This window comes from Mauremys reevesii, linkage group 6 (genome assembly GCF_016161935.1).
Source record: "Mauremys reevesii isolate NIE-2019 linkage group 6, ASM1616193v1, whole genome shotgun sequence".
NCBI lineage: Eukaryota > Metazoa > Chordata > Testudines > Geoemydidae > Mauremys > Mauremys reevesii.
The window spans coordinates 80,558,790-80,578,406 of record NC_052628.1 but is presented as its reverse complement, the minus strand read 5'-3'; the positions used below and the strand labels follow the sequence as shown (position 1 = coordinate 80,578,406).

The following is a 19,617-nucleotide window of genomic DNA, read 5'->3' as shown; positions in this document are numbered from 1 at the left end:
CCACCTCTTGACCCATAAGGCCATGTGCACCTGTCACCATAAGTCCCAACCCCCAAGAGTATTACTTTCAGGGTCGAGACTGACAAATGACCTGAAGCAAGGGGTGGCATGTGAACCCTCTAAGAATTCCTCTTACCACCCTCTACCAGTCTGAGTTGGTTTCAGCCCCATAAGACCTCCCTGAGAGCAGATTTGACCAACCAGGGAAGTTCTGGGGTGGGGGTGGGATTCTTAAATTATTTTGTTGTAAACTGCTTGTTTTGGAGTGTTTAAAAATACTGGGTTTTTTGCTTTGCAATATGTGTTTTGTGTGTGTTTTTAAAATGGTTCAAAAGTTGGTTTTAATGTTTAAATTGTTGTTGGCAATTTAGGGGCATATCCAGGAGATAATTGTGGGTTTCTTGAAAAGTATTTTGTTTAATGACTGAGTTGCTAGAAACACTGACCTATAGCATTATACAAACTCCTGAGATTTTATTTAAACTGTCCAATACCATTCTACAAACTCCTGAGCTTTTATTTCATTTAATATTGATCAGAGCCTACCATCCCTACTCACCTCCCCCTTACTCTGAGTGAATGCCCATCAAACCTCATTAGTGATAATTTTTCCAACCCAACAGGACCTAATCTCTTTAACCCTGACGAAACATTAAGAAAACATGGGTGTGTGATTGCATCAGAAGGTCACAGTTCCACACAACCCCATTTTTTCAATAGGTTGTGGTTAAACCAATATAGTTACAGGCTTGAGTCACCTCTATTGTACTCAAACATATGTCTCAAACACCCATGTTTTATATAGATTATAGAAGCTTTTTTGCTTTATTTTAAACATTCTGTTTTGTTTTATTTCCTCTGGATTCTCCTACACTCATTTCAACTTTTTGCTGTAAGTAGGTCTGTTTTCTCAAAGATACACTAGCTAGGTTCTCACAAATTATTTTTATTTAAAAGATATATAAATCCTTAAACGAACCGAGATGCCCCATCAAAACTTTTGTCTTATTTAAGGGCTATGTTTACAGACCTTGTAACAGAAACACAGATAGTCACACAGACTTTTTCAATAGATATTTTTATTTACAGATACCAAGTTTTATTATAGTTTATATCACATGCTTGTCCCCTTGCCCTGTAGGACAGGCAGTCCTACAGGGCTGAAACTCCCTCTGATTGGTAGAGGTTAGTGGGAGGACTCCTTAAAGGGGTCACATGCCACCCCTTGCTTCCTGGTATATGTCAATCTAGCCCCCGGAAGTAATGCCTCAAAGGGTTGGGGTTTGTGGTGACCCTTAGGGGTCACGGGGTGGGGTCAATGTTTTATTGACATTGTACCCCTTTTACTATTGACAGAGTTCAGTTCTATGAGACATCTGTTACTAGGCAATACAAAGACAGATATGCTCTAGTTCAGTCACAAGTTGCAGGCTTGGTGCAGGAATTATTGGGTGAAATTCAGTTGCCTATGTTATACAGGAGGTCAGAATAGATTATCATAATGCTTCTTTCTGGGCTTAAAAATCTATGACTCATTCTGAGCTGTTCTATTGTTGCATAGAAAGGCATGACAAAATAAGCATTCTAACAAAACTGACAAAATATGTACTGTGATATAGTATGTGGTGTTCACTGACTTTGACAGTACAACCAAAGGAGAAAGAACTCTGCATGTAAATTTGGGGAACAGAAAATCAGAGTCTGATTTTGCAACTTATTGAGAGCTGTTATTGACTTCAGTGGAAGTTGAAGATATTAAGCATCTCACAGGATTTGGTCCTTTATTTCATAATCTGCCCTCCACACAAAAGACATCTGCACGTTTTTAGCCTCAATGCATCACAGAACAAATTGGCTGGTGTATTCTTGGCATGTTTCTGGGTATAATCATAAATAAAGCTCTTTTGTGCCTATATTTTTTTAGCTTGTGTTCATGAGACTTCTGATTTCTGTAACCCTGGATATCAGTTTCATTCTGCTCCTCAGTTTGAAGCTGAAAGAGACAAATTAAACTTGACAGTCTAAGATATTTGGGAATTTTGGGCATCTGGGAGAGAGCAAATTTTTAAGTGATGACTTGCAGACTTGCTGAGTAGTGAGTGGAGCTATGTTGATTTATACTGCTGAGAATCTCTTTCCCACATGTCTAATATTTCTGGGGCTGTTAGTAATTCAAACACAACCCTTTTTCTATACAAAAATAAATGCCAAATATAATAATGCAATAAAGAATGCAACCTAAACTGTCTTGGCATTGCACAAAAAAGATATATCAAAACATAAGAGGTTTCTAATAAAATCAGATTAATTCTAAAAGGCAATAGAAAAAAAATCACTAGGCTAGGGTTTTCTTACACTTCTAAAGGGATAGATTCAGACTTATGGTGGGGAAAAGCATAGAATTTTGGCTGAGGATGGTTTCACAACCTATCTATAGCATAATGGGGACATTTATTAGATACTTACTTATCTAATGTACCTATATCACACAGGTATGAGGCCTAATTCACTAATGTTCATAAAATCCTTTAATATCCTTTGACTGAAGGTGAGATAGAAATGCTAGGTGTGTTATTTAATTATATCTTGCAATATGGAAATACTAATTAACGTAGTCCTTCAAAATTAAATTAAAAAAATCCCACAGTTCACATTCTCTCTTCGTACTGTATCACTCAACCACAGTTACCATATGCATAAAGGCTCTAATTTGGGAGAAAGACGAGCTATAATATTGGTTCATTTAAAGTGGATGATATGAGCTTGTTCAACATATTATCCCTAGGCTATGTTAGACTGATCAATTACTTATGCACCACTGAATACCTAATCACAGAGGCTGGCACAAAAAAGTCACTATTCAGTCAGACATTTCCAACATTCTTTGAGTTGGGGTCCCCTGAAATGGGAGCTGTGACATGATGAGCTTATAGGGAAATTTAAGTACTGTTTGTGTAAAATATGAAAATATTTATATTAGAATTATTATACTAGTAAAATCTTAAGAATGATAGTTTTCCAGGACAAAGGAGCTATTGGGTTATGAATTGTAAGAGTTATATTTCAATATTTTGGATGATCTAATTCTTCTATAAGAGTCCCTGTGATGGTTCTTTCAAGCTTCTCATTCTGTATACTTAAAAGGGCCAATTTTCAAAACTAAGTTGCACCTTTAAAAGTTATGCAAAGGCAAGATCTGAATATGCAAATTAGAGAGCTTCTTGCATATATTCATTTTTATATGCACCACTATCCATTTGTAAGCTCAGTTACCTGGCTTACAAGTGCTAATTGCAGACTTTGGATTTGTAGTACTTTACAAACACACATCAGAGGGTGCAATTTAGGGTCTGAGTTTAGAACTTTTGGCCTAAAGAATATTTAATTGCTAGATTATTCAAATTAGTAAAGAGGAGGAGGAGGAAAATGACAAAAAGACCTTTTCCTTTTTCTTTTTTTTCCTCCCCAAGCAAAAGATTTGAATGATTGACACTGATCTGAAATTTTCCAAACCAATTTGGTCTGAAAATTGAGCTAGGAATCTTGTGAAAAAGATTTTCATGCAATGTTGCCAGTACCTTTTGATTTTGGCCCATCTGAAAAGACCAAGCCCTTTGCCTTTGTTGTGGTGTTTTGGTGTCTGAGCTTCAAAATGAGATCTGGAAATGCAAATTAAAAAGATTACCCCCCTCCAAAATGTAAACCAAACATTTTCAAACCTCAAAAAAATCCCCAGGTTCTAGTTTTCAGCAGTGATTGTAGATTAGTTTTTAAATGATCTGAACTAGTTATCTCACGCCTCATTATCTCAATTGTCCATCGTCAAACAAGGGAGCTTTCTCTCTCTTTTGGTCTCTCTATTACACAGCCTTTTCTTAATAGAGCCTTTTCTAAATATTTCTTTCCTTTTGTGAGAATGAACAATTGGGATCTTAATAAATTAGGGCAATGTAGCTTCAGGATTCCCTCAACATAGACTACATGCTGTTTCATTCAGAAGCCTTTGATAACCCATCAGTTTTCAGAATATAGCCTGTGGGACATCTTGTTTGTTTAACTCATTGTCTTCTTGAAAATGGATAATAGAGTTTTGTCAAGCCATTGTTTCATTTGCCTCATCAGAGCGTTGTCTGACAATTTTGCAAAACAGTAAAAAAAAAAATGAAGATATTCAATAGCAACCATTTCACAATTTTTTTTATGAATAGACAAAGGACATGTTCCATGTAGGCCAAACAGCTGCCACTGGGGAGATTTCTGTGTGAGAAATTGTTCTGTTGATTCAGCGTTATGATGACCTCCCTTGTGTCTACCTCCAGCCTATTGTTCATTCAACCAAGTAAAAGAGTTAAGCCAACTAGAGGATTCCTTTCCCTCATCATGCTAACCTGCAGCTATGACCCATCTAACTGGCTGTGTGGAATGCCTTGTGAGATATGATCTACCATCCTAAGTGTGACAGTGTTATTAACACTTTGTTAACCTGTCAGTCACCTGAGTGCTAGTCTAGAGTGGGGTTGGCTGCCTGCCATGGCACTCGCTTGTGGCCTGGGCTCATACTCCAGGTAGCCTGCCTTAGTTTCTGCATTAAGGGGCTTCTTAAACTCCACACTGGTTTTCCTTGTGCATTCACCTTCCGTTCTCATGAGTCCAAGTTTAGTCACATAAATAAAGTGCCAAAATAAAAAGCAGAGTCCCAAAACAGAGTCCATCCATTTTACTATCTCTTCAGGTCATTCCAGGCTTTTCCTGCCTGTAGTCTCAGTAGGGAAAACCCACATCTCAGGTCTTTCTGCTGGAGCCTGCTCTCTCACAGCAGTCTTCAGTTCACCCTGCTCCTAGGCCTTCCAGGTTTTTGATTCTGGTTTCCAAACTCCCAGGGGTCAGGGTTTTCCCTGCAGGAGCCTTTCTTACTTCCTGAGGTGTTCTGGGCTTCCCCCTTTATTGCCGCCATCTGCAGCCCTTTATAGGCAATTATCTGATCCAACCCAGGTATGTGCTTTTAGTAATCAGGCTAGCCCCAGGCCCTACAGCCCTTATGGAGCAAGCCACCCTGTTACATGGACATTAATGGGAGATACACAGATTTTACTTTTATATTTGTTAAAGTGAAGGGGAAAATTCAGCACTTATTATTTTGTAACTAAATTAGTGTTTTCTTCATATAAAATATGACAAAGCAATTAATGGGGGTGGGGGAGAGGATGTCATCTAAACAGAAGTAACATTAAGCTTCAGAGAGCAAGTTCCAAGGTGATGCTTTCAATGGTACAGACAATACTGGGTTTTTCTGGGTCTAAAATATTACCAGCCTCCTAAGGACACGTCTGCAGTAGGCTGTTTCTAACTGTTCAGCTTCACAGGTGAAGCACTATTAGGACCACTGGTATAGACTGGTTGTCAGCTGTGGCCAGCACTTTAAGCACCATGTTGATTAGACTTGCTCTGAGAAGGGTGATGTGACACAACACTTATTATGCTGGAAGTATATAGGTCTTGTATATATTAGGAAAAGAGTCTGAGGTTAAATTGGGGCTTGCTAACATGAGCTTCCATCACAGTCAGTCTTAACCAGCTAAATCAAGGTAAAATACCAATATTAACTAGTATCTACAGAAGGGAACAGGTCAGGCTAGCTAACCCCGACCTAACCTCAACTTAACTTAAACAAAACCATAGTGGTCCATCTACACTAGGGTCTTTCCTACATGGAGCTGGCTGACCACCATAGTTAGTATAATTTATCTGTTCTAGAATAACTCCCCCACGTGGACATTCTATTCCAGAATAAAAGCGATATTCGAGAATAATTCACTCTACTCTGTGAGCAGAATAATTATTCTGGAATAAAGTCACGTTTATTCTGGAATAGAGTGTTCAAATGGGGAGCTATTCCACAACTATTGCAGATTAGTTATTCTAGAATAGCTATGTCAGTCAAATTCCTGTGTAGACAAGCCGTAGGTCTCCCAACATTGCTGACACTGACAGAGCTGAACAAATGGTAGAAAAGTGTGATATTTCTGTGCCCTCTGTAGAGACAAGGCCTCCATGTGCCATCTTTATCCCAAACAAGTCTCTTTGAATATTATATTTTTGTACACAGGTAGTTAGTGGTGCCAAATATATATGATAGTGTTTTCCCAATGCAGCTTAAAATGATGTATAATTAACACTGGTGTGAGTTCCCAACAAATATCTGACTGTGCCCATCAAAATTATTTCACACATACTGGAAATCATCATAGTTATAATATAATGGGCAGCCAGCTTTGGGTATCAGTCTCTGCTTGAACAAGAATTTTGAAAAGGGCTTTGTACCATGTATCATTGTTGAATCTGCAAATAACATAAATTGGAAGTGACATGTAGCTGACAGGAACTTCAGAGTTTGCTGGGAACACAATGGAGCTGGCTGTAATTGTTCAAACAGTTGTCTTCATATCCAAATGCCAGCGGCATGAATGCACCCATCTCCCAGTGCATTTTGAATGGCTCTGACAAAATAGTGATGCAATAGATACTCATAGTAAAATCAAAAAGCTTTTGTTAAACAATTTTTTCATCTAAAAAAGAAGTGAAGATACTTTTGATATGAAATTTTAAAAAAGAAAATAAATTACTCAGAAATAGAAATTACTTTAAAAAATGTAATGTAATGAGAAGGAGATGCCTAAACACTATGGATATCAAGAGGGAATCAGGCCTTAGAGTGACAGACAGGTCATAGCTATCAGATATCAAATCAAATCTCACAATATTAAACAGAATAAATATTGGTAAGGTGCAGTCATATCAGACAAGTGTACTGTTAAATAATCTTGCTGCCAGTGAAAAATGAGTATGTTGCATGCATTAAGTTGTGCATATTTAAAACCATAATTTTATCAGTATAAAATAAAACATGGAAGAAAGAAGGAAGAACTGGTGACTTATTAAAAAAAGTTAAGTATCTTGGAATACTTGGGTGTTAATGTTGGATCATAAGCATGACTCTGGAACTTTCTGCTTCATAATATTTAAAACAATCTCATAAAACTGGTACCAATATTCTCAAGATATTTTAAAACAGAAAACAACTTCTTTTCCTCCTTCCCTTATTTTGGAATATCATTTTTTTTCTCAGTTAAAATATTTCTCTTTTTCTTTTGGGAGGTGTTTCTTTTTCTTTTTTGTGTTCCTGCAAGTCCTGTCCTCAGAGAACAGCTTTTTTTGATATTACATCACCATGTCAAACAATTAGTATCAACCATTGGTGACAATATCTATTGAGTCTTTCCTCTGAAGAATCCAGGGGTGACATCCTGATCCCATTGAATCAATGGTAGTTTTCTCATTGATGTCACTGGGACCAGCATTTCACCCCAAGACTGTCCACTTTCACAGGTAGAATACTACACTACATACATCACTGGCAATTCCTATTTTATAATATTACTCCTCCTTCTGCTACTTCCATGGCAGCACTTTTGAGCATTATTCCTTATAAAATGGTATCCAGGATATAGGCTGGTTACATAGACACGTATCTTCATAAATCTCAAGCCTCTACAGCCTAAGCTTGGAAGCTCACCAAAGATCAGTCCAGCCCATCTCCATCACGGAAATCATAAAAATGGAGAATGAAGTAAGAATTCTATGTCCCATAGTATCTTGCCATAACTGGTAAGAATGAATCATTGATGGTCCAGGGCCTGATCCAAAGCCCATAGAAGTGAATGGAAAGACTCCCATGGATTTAAATGGGCTTTGAATCAGGCCCTACTTAGCTTGTATTTTTAGGTGTTAGCATCTAAATTATTGCTTAGATGACTCAGTTTTTCTACTTTAGTCATAATAATTTTAAAATAATTACTCTGCACTTAAACATTGTCCTACTTTTATCCTTCCTTAAAGAAATAGTTCTCATCTATCGACTGGAAATTTCCATTCTTTTAGGACAATTATGAGATTATTTTTTATTTATAAGGGATTTGGAGGACATAGTATGTCTGCTAAATAAGTGTTAGTACAACATGACTCCTACTTATATTCCAGTTCTGCTTCTATTTACTTAACCACAAAAATAACACATAACTCTGTTTATACCACAGAGAAGGAGATAATTCCTGTTTAAAAATCAGTGAAAATAAAACCCCTTGCATGAAGACAAGAGGCACTTTTTGAAACAATAAGACATCCTGCTCCTATTGGAGTCAGTAATTTGGATGCTGGATCAGGACCATATAAATGAGCAAGAATGGTAAACATGATGGCAAGACTCAGCTTGCCTGTGGCATGTAAACTCTTCAATAAGAGAGCAAGGAACTACAGTGGAAGCCTTCTGAAGCCTTGTCTACACTGATGAAATTTACAAAAAAGTTCTCATTGGGAGATCTTCTGGGAGCCCTAGTAAAGACACACTTACTAAGGTCTGATCCATATTTACCATCATTTCGGAGTGACTTACTGTCAGCTAAAATGGTGGCAAAACAGATGTATAGTTAACTAAGCACCATCCATCTTATGCACTTAATTAGGTAGGGATCCTGTAGAAAAGCTAGTATGATTATGTAATAAAATACTGTGGGCCAGAGACACAAGCTGGTGGTACAAAGAAGCTGTAACCCAGCTGACAATATCTAGCAGAGAATTCCCCACAAAAAGTGAACTCTTTCCTGGTGCATCTGCCATGCAGCTGGGCCCAGCATCTCCACTCTCCTATCCTCCAGTAGTGGGGTTTGTCAGGGAAGAGAGAGTACATTTTGGGGGTGATTTGGAGGTAGGGAGTTGGTGTGGCAGAGCTCTGCTCCACCAAGACAATCCTCCACAGGCTTACGGTCCACTAAAGACTTCTTGGTAGCAGCTTTGAGTTGTGTCCATGACAGTACTGGACCCAACAACCAGGGCCCTGGATTTAGCTCATTGATGCCACCTTCCTCCTCCCATGCTCAGCAAATCTCGACCTGTTTTATACTATGTACATACAAGGAGGCAGAGCACTCTTAACTTTGTCATTTCCTAGCCGGTTAGAGGTTCAGTTTGCAAATGTTATATTCTGGTAGCGGAAGCCTGGGGATTGGTGGGGAGGGGGTTCTCTACCATTTTGATAAACAGAAAATGAAGAAACAAAGCAATTCTACATTGATCAACTATCTGCAGGCAGTAGAAGAATGCTCTTCGACATGTGCAGGCAATGATGCAGGAACCCTTCCCTCATTCCCTACACTCCTTTCTATGTAATCTAGAAGAAGGCAGGAACTTTGCCTCCTTCTGTGTCCCAGCCCTATATGAAAATGCAACACTGCCTATGGACTTTCATAAGCTACCCACACATGCACAAAACCAAAGGAATGTTCGCACACCATTGATATAATCACATTCATAAAAGCTAGTGCACATGTGAAAAGTACATTTGAAAACCACTAATAACTTTGACAAATAATCTGTTTTAACCAGGCTATCAAAAGCACATCTGACCTGGGGACTATCTCCCTGTCATAGGTCTACCAGCTACCACTAACATGCTAGAACTATTAAAAAAAAAAGTACACAACATGTTTTATGATGGCAAAAGTGTTCCCTCCCCCCTCACTCCCTTCTTTATTTTCAAATATGATTGCAACTTTTAAAAATCACTCCTGGACTGTGAATAAACCTGACAAATATCAGCCAGGAAAATAAGAGGCTTGAAAAAAGTTAAAGGCAACTGAAAACAAGCCCTTAGAATAGAAATGTGTGTGCAATTTTAGCTATAGATATCATTATGTGTTTTTTTCTTATAGTAAATTATGCTGCAGCACAGAGGTTCTCAAACTGCGGTCTGCGGAAAACCAGTAGTCTGTGAGCTCCATTCAGGTGATCTGTGGATAGTTCCCTCTAAAGTGCTTGCCTGGGTGGCCACACACAAGAGAATGAAGGGCCACCCACCTACTTAGTGGAGCTGCACACGCGTGACTCCACTAATTAGGTGCCTGGACCCTGGAGAAGACGCACATGTAAGGTGAGGTGGTGGCCTTGGGGGGAATAGGGGGCAGGTGGGAGGGGGCAATGGGGTGAGAAGAGAGGGTGGGGGGAATTTGAGACATGCAGGGCTGTGGCAGCCAGAGAAAGAGGCAACTTTCCCTAGCTCCAGGGCTGCAGCTGCCAGGGAAACATGGCCCTCCTTCCCAGCCACAGCTATGTGGCTGCTGTGGTGCAGGAAAGACCCCCCCACTCCTTCCCAGACTCAGCTCTGTGGCTGCTGTGGCGGGGAGAGACCCCCCTCCTTCCCAGCCTCTGCTCTGTGGCTGCTGTGGCGGGGAGAGACCCCGCTCCTTCGCAGCCCCAGCTCTAGGGCTGCTGCAGCGGGGGGAGAGAGGGCACATCCATCGCATTAGAAAGGTAAGTCTAGTGATATTAAAATATACGTTTTTATTTGTAGAACAAAAAAGTTAATTATTACTTTTTTTAATATAGCGCTTTTATCCAAAGTGCTTTACAATAGGTAGCTATTTGGAAAGATCATTAAGTGGTCCGCCAAGACCCTCACCAATTTTCAAGTGGTCCGCAAAATAAAAAACCGTTTGAGAACCACTGCTGTAGCATCATACTGCCAATACTCTGACCCAATATGAGACTTGTGAACTGCTGGTACAGAGCACAATCCAACGCCCCACCCAAGTCAATAAAAAGACTTCCATTGCCTTCAGTGGGATTTGGGATGATCTTGTAAGAAAGGTTAAATGTTTTATCCTGTTATTAACCATCTTCCTGCATGTTAGCATGCTGAGTAATCATTATCAGTATCATTTACTCTTCAGCACCAGACAGTTCCAGCTTTACTTCCATTTATAATAACAAAAATGAGAATGGATCTGATCCCACTTCACATTTACAGATACTGATGTATCTGTAGAAATCAGTGCTCATTTTCTTCCTGCCTGATTATTACTCTAATTTGTATTAAGCATCAGATATAATTTTATAGAGATACGTGACCACCTTTGCAGAATTTATACAGCTTCACCTATGTGTACATAATTTTCCCGTCTGGTATGCCTGCATGTATTTGAGAAATTTCCTGTGTTGTCTTTCTAAATTCTAACCCTTCCTTTATTTAAAGGCAGTTTCTTTGTGTGGTTAATCTTCAACATGCTTCATCTGCTTTCCATTCTCCTGCCTGTAGCTTAAGGCAATTACCTCAGCCCAGCTGGGATAAAATAACCAGAGATTCTTCTTTAACCAAGGGAATATCTGGGTAAGAATCACATTTCTTCTGAGATAAATGATAGTCTCTAAGATATTAACCCTTCAGGATATAAATCAGGCATAGCCAGGTATTACAAATAGGAAATTAATCGCCTAGAAAATGTCCTTGACTTGTCTTCTTTTTAACAAGTGATTTATTGTATCTTAACTTTTATTCGTTGCTCTGCATGGTGATTTGTAAACTCCTTTTAGTGGAAGGAACTTTGTCAGATGTTCATAGTTATTAGGCCAATCAATTTTCAGTTTGGGGGAATGCCCCTATAAAATGAATAGGCTAAAATACTTTTACAATATATTTTGATACAGATAGGAAGTTGTAATATAAAGGATAGTAACATAGAATCCTTTACAGTCATTGGGAAAACAAGGAGTACCAAGAGCTTTTGATTGCTGGGACACACTTTAGGTATAATAGTGACCCCAATGAGCCATTGAGAGTTTTGTCTTTGACTTCAGGGGGAGCAGAATCAGGCCTGAAATAAATAGGGTGCAGAGAACATATATTTTTGACATTTAATATGTGCCAAGATGATAGACTCCATGGTTACTATATTTCAGTGTAGCACTGGTCTGTCAGAGATCTCATTCTGATCATAAAGACTTAAGCAGAATCTAGTGTTTGACATTAAACAGAACTCTGTGCTCTAAATGAAGTATCATAGAAGTGAAGATGAGTAGACTAATACAGTGGGATTGTTTTGAGTTTGACTGATTTGTCTCCTGTCATTCACAACTATGCTCGGGAACATCACACAAGCATGTGTAGTTTAGTGCATTTTGGTCATCAGCTTCCTTCACACACATACACATAATTTTTAAAGTTTTAAACACAGCATGTGTAGCTAATATATCTGAATTGTGTCTTATATAGAGGAAAGCTTTAAAGTGAGCAGTAACTGTGCAGTGAATAACTTGTATGGATAAATAACCATCAGGTAGAACTTTAACTATGATTTTTCATTCTTTCTCATTCTCACTGGAGTAAATAGTATGCCTTAATATTAGTCCTTGAGAAACTACATAATGCTTTTCTTGGGTAAATTTTCATTTAAAAATGAAGAGAAAAAACTTGCAATACAGCCTGTCAAAATGTTTAAATTATTTCTATGTGATCGAGGATAGATGCTTAAACAGAAAATTGTTCCCTTGCAAACTTTTTAAATACAGTACTACTCTTTAAAAGAAACTAGACCTTAAAATCATAGAAGCTAGATTGATCTGCCCCATGCTTGGACGATAATTGAATTTGGGCATGTGGAAGCAATTTAATGGCCTAAAACTCAGATGTGGCCCTAGGTCAGCATGCAAATGGAAGTGATAGGTCTCTCTGGCTATGTCTACGCTGAAATTAGGCACTCATGGCAGACTTGTGCCAGCTGACTTGGGCTCATGGGACCCGGGCTAAGGGACTGTTTAATTGCAGGCTTGGGCTGGAGCCCGGGCTCTAGGACCCTGCAAGGTGGGAGGGTTCCAGAGCTCAGGCTGCAGCCCAAGCCTGGAAGTCTACCCAGCAATGAAATGCAGCTCAAGCCCCAGGAGTCTGAGTCAGCTGGCATGGGCAAGCTGCGGGTTTTTCTTTGCAGTGTAGACATACCCTTTGATAGTTGGATGCCTGGGTGAGATGCACTGTTTATGTACTAAATCAAGAATTTAGCTGTGGAAGTTGCATGTTCCCTGTGATTTTTAGATTCAGTACCGTGAACCCTATAAATTATCTGCTTTATAGTTGTGTGACTTTAATGGCATATGTCTAGAATGCTTCTTTTGAATGACATTGCTAAGTTATTTAGTTCTGGTGCAACTGCTAATGGAATACTGTGTCCCGTTCTGATGTTCACAATTCAAGAAGGATGTTGATGAATTGGAAATGGTTCAGAGAAGAGCCATGAGAATGATAAAAGGATTAGAAAACCTGCTTTAGCGTGATAGACTCAGGGAGCTAATCTGTTTATTTTATCAAAGAGAAGATTGAGCAGTGACTTGTCCAGAGACTATAAGTACCTACACTCAGAACAGAAATTTGATAATAGATGGCTTTTCAATCTAGCAGCCTTTAACAAGATCCTATGGCTGGATATTAGGGTGACCAGATGTCCCTATTTTATAGGGACAATCCTGATATTTGGGGCTTTTTCTTATATAGGCACCTATTACCCTTCACCCCATCTCAATTTTTCACACTTGCTATCTGGTCACCCTACTGGAAATTGAAGCTAGACAACTTCAGACTAGAAATAAGGCACACATTTTTTAACAATGAGCATAATTAACCACTGGAACAAAATACTAAAGAGTCTCCATTACTGGAAATTTTAAAATCAAGGCTGGATGTTTTTCTAAAAGATACACTCTAGTTCATTCACAGTTATTGGACTTGAAGCAGAAATTTATTCGGGGAAGTCTAATGGCCTGTGATATGCAGTAGTTCAGACTACACAATGGTCCTTTCTGGCCTTCAAATTTGTGACTCTAGACCTAAAAAGAAGAAGAAGTAACTTAATAAATGCTACTTGTTAAAGCACCAGTTGCTACTAGTTAAATGCACAATTTTTGACATATGATACCATTTTTAAAAATAAGGGGTGGCGGCATTGGGGGAAGGAGTGGAAGGAGTCGGGGCAGGACCTAGGGCACAGCAGGGGGTTGAGCAGTGAACACTCCCCGACACGTTGGAAAGTTGCTGTTTGTAGCTCCAGCCTCAGAGTCGGTGCCTATGCAAGGAGCTGCATATTAACCTCTGAAGAGCTGCATTTGGCTCCGGAGCCACAGGTTGGCCACCCTTGACTTAGTGTATTAAGCATAGTGCTTAAAGTGCTAGATAAAATTTTGTGAGTGGCTTAGTCTCTAGTGGGAAAGCACCCACATGTTGCAAAACACTAAAGATGAGCTTTCTGTTGAGTCACATTCATTACCAAGCTTGAGCAGCACCAAATTGCATTACATCATCCTCCACTTAAAAAAAAATCAAAACATAATGTTGTAATATGAGCAGTAAGTTGATGGACTGAAGTAATGCATTATACCCAGGAAGTTAACTTGCAACAAGTAGAACAAACCTGTTCAATCCATACATTAAACACTCAAGTCCCATCTCTCCTCAAGTTCCAATAGTTTTCAAGCAAAACCACACACTATAATAGACTCCGGGTGAAAACTTAATCCAATTGAAATCCAGGGGAGTTTTGCCATGGACTGCAATTGAACCAGGATTTCAGCCTCAAATTTTAAAATATAGTCCTGAGTCTTTTAAAATAACATGAGGCCAAATCCTGGTGTCCCTACTGAATTTTTACTCAGTTCTTATTCAGGCAAAAGTCTCAATGAAGTCAATTAATTAACAACTTGTAAATCTAGCCATGGGAACAGGTACTTTCCCATTACTCAGTAGGCTGATGGTGTGGGGGTGTGTGAGCTGAGAAACTGGGCAAGTGATTGTGTCTCCAGAGGCACAATTCTTCCCACAGCTGTCACACCTTTACTCAGGCTCATGTGAAGCCTGCACAAGCGGATCATAATTCTGTAAAAGTCTTAAATATATAGCTATTTAAAAATAACATGGAAGTGCTTAGATTCTAGAATGATTGGCACTACAGAAAAAACTAAGACAGATAGGGTTTGTGAAGATAATTTTTTCTGAAGTAGCAGATGTCTAGTTCTTATTCCTAGTGCTGTCTGTTAAACCTGCCCTTATGAAAATAAATAAAAATTAAAGTCCCTCAGCATTTGGCAGGTCAGCTGAGTTGTTCAAAGCCTTGCCCATGTGTCACAGGAGATGTTGTGCTTTTTCAGCAGGCAGGGTTATGATTATGGTGTTTTCTGGGTACATCTAGAGAAAACAACCCAACAAATATTTTGGCTTATTTCACATTTTATCCCAACTATAATTATATGCCTGACAAGGTTACAAGTAATTATGTTTGGTTCTTTTTTTTTCTATATGCATATGCCCAGATCTTCCAGAAAGAGAGCCCTGGTTTTATGCTAGAGTGTAATTTCTTTGTAGGGAATGGAGCTTTTCTCCACATGGGCTACCTGTTTCCTTGCCATTCTTTTTCTGCTGCAGACTGTAGCAATTACGGAGCCTTGAGGGAAACCTCTCTGATTGGCTCATTCTCCTTTGCAACATATATTTTGTGATACTGCTCCCTCATCTTTTACGACTTATCTTAAAATAGATTTGCAGGATTTTTGCTATGTCTTCTCTGCCACGAGGTTAGAGGATTCCTATCATTTTGTGAACAAACTGCTCCTTGATGTGAATCCTTCTGTGCCCTCTTTCTATTTGCATACCAAGAAAAGCAATTTACAAATATGGCAAGATTTTTCCAGCTCTATTCCTTACAAAAAGATCCACATTTCCTTTCATAGTCACCTACACAGATGCTATAAAGCAGGGGTAGGCAACCTATGGCACGCATGCCGAAGGCAGCATGGGAGCTGATTTTCAGTGGCACTCACACTGCCCGGTCCTGGCCACCGGTCCAGGGGCTCTGCCTTATAATTTAATTTTAAATGAAGCCTCTTAAACATTTAAAAACCTTATTTACTTTACATAGAACAATAGTTTAGTTATATATTATAGACATAGAAAGAGACCTTCTAAAAACATTAAAATGTATTAGTGGCGCGCGAAACCTTATAATAGAGTGAATAAATGAAGACTCGGCACACCACTTCTGAAAGGTTGCCAACCCCTGCTATAAAGGATGAGGAGGGACCACAGTCTTTTTAACTGGAGCAATTGCCAGATATATTTCTTAGCAGTTACAACAATGCAAATGTTCTTGTAAAAAAAATGTATTCTGGAGATTCCTTCCATATTAATGGATGATACAAAAATTTTCAGAGACATGATAAAGAACCAAACATGATGACCTTCTATGAGCTCCTGACTGTGCTATATTGCATAGGTGTCAATAAGTATGCACAGATCCTATTGATATTAACAGCAGTTCTGCCAAACATCATGAACAGAGAATTAAAGTCAGTGAAAGACCATATATTTGGAGCTATGTATATTTTAAAGTGCTCAGATACCACAGTGATATCAAGATGCAAATGTCTAGCTAAAATAGAACAGATCTAGGAAAACGCTGGTTTTAGGCAGTCTTCTTTGATCATAAACCTTTTGGGGGCAAGGCCAATATCTTGCTATGTATTTGTACAGCATCCAACAGCTCCAGCCCTTAAAGGAGCCTGAAAGTGTTACTGCAATGTAAATATTAACTATTAATTGTCAGGCAACTATTTATTTTAAAGGGTTTGGGGCTTTTTTGATTTAACAGTCTGAGAACATAGATCCTTTGCTCTGGGGTGCGGGAGTAGGTGGGTGGGGGCAAATGTGGCTTGAAGTCACCTTTGTGCTCTTCCAATCCTGGGCCTTCTGCACACTGGCCTGGTCTCCAGCATAACATGAAACAGCATTCAAGGCCGTTCTGGCCAGGGGATCAAGCTGGCAAAGCTCTGATGCCCAGAGCCAGGAGGGGAGTGCCATAAGACAGACTGCCTCCAGCTGATCTATAGTATTACAGACAATATAAAAACACCCACAAAAAATTAAACTACAAATCCAGCTTTAAAAACCAACCAACCTGTGAAATCATGAAACACTTATAGGCAGTGATGAGCTGCCAAAATCTTAACAACCGGTTCCCTATAAAAAGTTCTGATTTAACGGGGGGGGGGGGGTGGGGAGCGGGGGAGGGGCCAGGACGGGGGAAGACATACTTGTGGGACCGGGGGCCCCTGCAGGGCCTGGGGAAAATTGCCCACCGCCAGCGGCCCTGGAGCTTGCAGCCCCCCCTTACCTTGCCTGCAGCTCAAAGCAGCAGGACGACTCAGGAGCTCAGCTGAGCTGCCCAGCTGGTGCCGGCAGCTGGCCACACTGCAGCTGGGGGGGAAAGGGGGAGGGGCCAGGGGAACCTCAGCCTCCCCAGCTGGGAATCCTGGGAGCAACAGGATGGTCCAGCCTGCGGACTGGAGTTTTTTGCCCACCCCCTGGCCCTTTAACAACCGGTTCTCCATGGTGGTCTAATTTTAGCAACCGGTTCTTGGGAACTGGTGGGAACCCGCTCCAGTTCACCACTGCTTATAGGCACCGTAAAATAGTTTATAATATTTGTAATAATAGAAACTGTACATTAGTTGTAATAAGAATGGGGTCCCTTCAAGGGTGATTATCTTCAGAAGGGTGATTATGTAAAACGGCACTACCTTACTCCTCATTTCTGTTCCATATGTCTAGAGTCATGCCTCTTTACTTGGCAACAAAAATAATTTTGTACTACTTTTATATTCCTGGTTGACCTGCAGAGCCAAACACCGCTGTGAGACAGCAAGGTGTTTTTTTAGTATGCTGTTGTATCACCATCAGTAGAATCCTTACCAAAATTCCACTGAAGAATCTTTATTGATGGCAATTTACAAGTTTGAAAGAACTGAACTTGGCTTTCAGATTTCAGGCTAATTTGGCAGAACCCCCCCACCTTTTTGTATGCAAACTGAGCACATTTGATATAAAAGTCATTAAGAGGCAATGAACAAGGAACCTCAAGATGCCATTTTTACAATCCCCTTTATGAGAAGAATTGTACTTTGACTCACAAGCCACAAGATCACAAAACAGGATTACACAAATAAAGCCAGATAATATTAAAAATAATAGTAGTGTCTAGAAGTATTTACTGTCTCTTGAATTTTTAAATAACATGGATATGAATCCTGTAAACATTTACACATTTGCTTAACTTTACAGTGGTATTAAGCATGTGCATAACTGTTTACAGGCTTGTGGTCTTGTTGTACATAACATTCTGTACAGAAGCAAAGCTATGAAATATTCCACACAAATGAAAAAGGAAAAAAATGGGTCTCACACAGAAGGAGGTATAAATTCAGTATAAACTAACTTTTTTTCCTGTGGCCAACTCCTGTAGTCACTGAGGAATCCAAAATGCAAAATGGTTTGCTTCCAGAGAGCAGAATAAATAGTTAACACATTGCCTCTAAAACAACCCCTGATTCATTTATAAAAAGTGCTTCAGGGCTAAGGATTGTCTCTCTTTGTGTCGTTAAAGCTGCATGTATTGATGATGATCACAACAGGCTGCTTCCTTTCCTTCATCACTTTTCTGTTCCTTTAACTATAAACAGTTGGCACTAGTTGAAGATAAATTAAAAAAAACACATACAAATCTATGGGCTGAGAATGCACAAAAAGGGGATATTATGAAACAAAACCAGAGCTATTAGACATATTTATAAACTAATTTGTACAGAAAGCAAAGCACTTGTAACATACATACATATGCTGGAAAAACCCACTTCAGAATAAACTCTTATTAAATGAAATATGCTTGCTGGTCCCTACATAAACAAATCTAGTACAGTACTATAAACAGTATTAATACAGACTCTTATTCTCCCAGATCATCCAAAAGATTTCTGGGTGATCTGGATATCTTCATGAAAGAACTGGGAAACCAACCTCATGGCTCTCCCTTCCTTCTCTCAGGTAGTCTGAGAGGTGAGGATACATCAGCATAGAATTTTTCCTGTATCTGATAGACCTGATTTGGGAAATCTGAACAGTTTATTCTCAAACAGAATTCTCAAACAGAATGAGATTCTGTTTATTCTCAAACAGAATGAGATTATGAACCCTGTATATAGGCTTTTATACTGTGCTCATCACTGTAGTATCTGAGGGCCTTCCTGTAGTAAATTTTAGGTAATGTGACTGCACATCTGCCGCATGTGTCTTCACTATTCCTCTCCCTAGAGGAAGAAGGGTGTGGAGTGGAGTGTCTTGTTTTGGTTGGCTTTTGTTTTTTTGTTGTCATTGTGTTTATTAAATATACTTGTTGCTTTGCGTTTGTACTAGAGAAAACAAGATCAAAGAACTGCCTTGAATTTTGACAGAAAGTGGTGAGGTTTGTGATAGGTCTTAGTTTCTGGGACAGTTCATTTCACCGTCTCAGACCACCCCCAGAGAAGGTTCTGTCTCCCGCACAGACAAGCTTTATTCTTATTATTGAGCATTCCATTGTGCTAGAGGAGTGAAGCTGTTGACCATGGTTTTCATCTCAGAGCTTGAAATGGTTTCTTAGGTATCCTGGGCCCAGGCCATGGAGCGCTTTGAAGGTAAGGACTGAGACCTTGAACTTGATTCAAAATTCTATGGGAAGCCAGTGTCGAGAGCAGAGGACAGGTATGACGTGCTATCAGTAACCTGGGTTTCTGAGGAGAGATGCTGCAGTGTTTTATACTAGTTGGAGTTTCCTAAGTACTGAAGGTTTCATGCCCAGAGCTGTCTGTATTTTGTGACAAGTTTACCACATTAAAAAATACTATGATTTTGGCACTTAAATGTGAATTTGAGGAGCCAAA

General features: G+C 39.4%; 2 long non-coding RNA genes across 3 annotated transcripts; both read right to left on the bottom strand.

The window, feature by feature from the left end:
* Positions 1-1,858: 1,858 nt before the first annotated feature.
* On the bottom strand, positions 1,859-4,769 carry LOC120408562. The gene is made up of 3 exons (XR_005600782.1): positions 4,634-4,769; positions 3,579-3,659; positions 1,859-1,993 (listed from the first exon to the last, which is right to left on the bottom strand). It is a non-coding gene; the product is annotated as an uncharacterized LOC120408562 (long non-coding RNA).
* Positions 4,770-13,653: 8,884 nt separating this feature from the next.
* LOC120408561 lies at positions 13,654-18,378 on the bottom strand. 2 transcript variants are annotated; one of them, XR_005600781.1, is made up of 3 exons: positions 18,138-18,378; positions 16,586-16,746; positions 13,654-13,704 (listed from the first exon to the last, which is right to left on the bottom strand). It is a non-coding gene; the product is annotated as an uncharacterized LOC120408561 (long non-coding RNA). The 2 variants fall into 2 exon arrangements; XR_005600780.1 differs by lacking the exon at positions 18,138-18,378 and adding an exon at positions 17,369-17,537.
* Positions 18,379-19,617: the final 1,239 nt, after the last annotated feature.